Source organism: Phaethon lepturus, unplaced genomic scaffold, assembly GCF_000687285.1.
Source record: "Phaethon lepturus isolate BGI_N335 unplaced genomic scaffold, ASM68728v1 scaffold33815, whole genome shotgun sequence".
Lineage (NCBI taxonomy): Eukaryota > Metazoa > Chordata > Aves > Phaethontiformes > Phaethontidae > Phaethon > Phaethon lepturus.
Window position 1 is genome coordinate 16,282 of NW_010541819.1, and position 363 is coordinate 16,644.

Consider the following 363-nt stretch of genomic DNA (forward strand, 5'->3'; position numbering starts at 1 on the left):
CCCCTGTGGTCTTCCTTTACTCCTCAGGACCCAGCTCCTTTACATATCGGGGCTCCCAGAGCCTTTCTGGAGCAATAAGACTTAAAACAAGCATTACCATCGTCGTGGAAATTCTCCGCTGTGTGCGTTGTCTGTCTCCTCCGTACCGAGTCTGGGTTTAAACTGGGTTTAAGCCTGCCGAGCGTCACGGGGCAACTGCTTCAGGGCACAAACTGGGACGTGTTTCCCTGTGCTTTCTGCAGGTCAAGAGAGCAGGGAAACACGTCGCTGCTTCGCTTCGCCACCCTGGGCACCTGCGGCCTGGGGCGAGGGGGGCTCCTAGTCCCCTTTTGGCGATGCTGCTGCGGGACGGGCACGCGGGCT